This window comes from Opisthorchis viverrini (genome assembly GCF_000715545.1).
Source record: "Opisthorchis viverrini unplaced genomic scaffold opera_v5_309, whole genome shotgun sequence".
Taxonomy (NCBI): Eukaryota; Metazoa; Platyhelminthes; class Trematoda; order Opisthorchiida; family Opisthorchiidae; genus Opisthorchis; species Opisthorchis viverrini.
The window spans coordinates 195,382-196,721 of record NW_008751967.1 but is presented as its reverse complement, the minus strand read 5'-3'; positions in this window follow the sequence as shown (position 1 = coordinate 196,721).

Genomic DNA, 1,340 nt, shown 5'->3' with positions numbered 1-1,340 from the left:
CGAGGCGTGGTACTCCACACAAAAATCGATCAATAAACACATCGACATTGACCCAGTCTATCAGCCGTTACGAGCGAAAGAACCACACGGTCACGGGACTCGGAGCTAAGAAACCTAACGGCAACCAACGGACTAATTGGGTCAAAGGAAGACAATCACGGAAAACAGAAGGCCAATCAAATGAGCAAAACCCACCCCACAAAGCAAGAAGGAAACGACCGAATCACAGCATGGCAGCCACATACAGAACTGCCGAATTGAATGCACCCAACGAACCAACCAGACACAGGAGACTGAGACCACGCGAGATTCACAGGAGACCAATCAAACTGCACGACGACCGTTTCCAGAACTACCAGATACTGTTTAGAAGCTATATAATCACAGACAGAAGAGGAGGAATTCACCCACTCAACCCTGCACGACCGACGTCACCTCGATTGGTGATGAAACGTTTGCAATCCAACTGCCAAGCTCGGCGAACAGACCAACAACCAAGTGCTCGCTCCAAATGAGAGCTCGGCGAACAGACCAACAACCAAGTGCTCGCTTGGTCCAAATGAGAGTGAAACTTCCTCATCGACGCTCCTTCCTATATCAGTTTACTGATATCATCGTTACTCTAACAGGTTGTTTAATGATAATTGCAAAACTGCTTGAAAAATTCTGAAATTCAACTCTCTAAGCCTGACGAACTGATGGCGTCTTGGAGATCTGAACAGTAAAGCCCATGAACGAACTCTGGATGCATATGTTCATGAAGGTTGTCTCGTGGGATTAGAAGCCATATTGTGTGTCACTGAATTGAAACTTATCTCGATAACGTTGATTCTTTAAGCAGAGAGATAGAACAGTGTGTTTGGTGGTGTGTGATTGAGGAAGTTCTAGCTATCTCTGGGGAAAATCATCATAATCATCATTGTCAGCTGTACTAACCGCGTACTCATTGTACAGTTGTTGTAGCTGCCGCAGTTTCGTTCACCGATGATTTGGGGGGAGGGGGGAGGTAGCTGCGCATTGCACGCGCGAGCTGGTAAATTGGTGCATAAATCCAGCACTGTCAGTGGACTGTCAAATGGGGGACGGGGTTGGAAAAGGAGCTATGCATTGAAGGCAATAGCTTGGATGCACGAGCGCCGTTGAGGGCGCCACTGGGCATGTCTGATAATGTCTCTAGCCATTGATGTGGCCCGTCTCGGGGTCCCCATCCAGGAAGACGGCAATGACCAGCGCAGCTGAGTTTGCTGGTAATGGCTTTCATACTTCGCTGCCAAGTCATTGTTTGACCGCCTCTGGCTCTCTTCCACCCTTCACATGGTTGGGCGAAAAGAGCCCTTCGA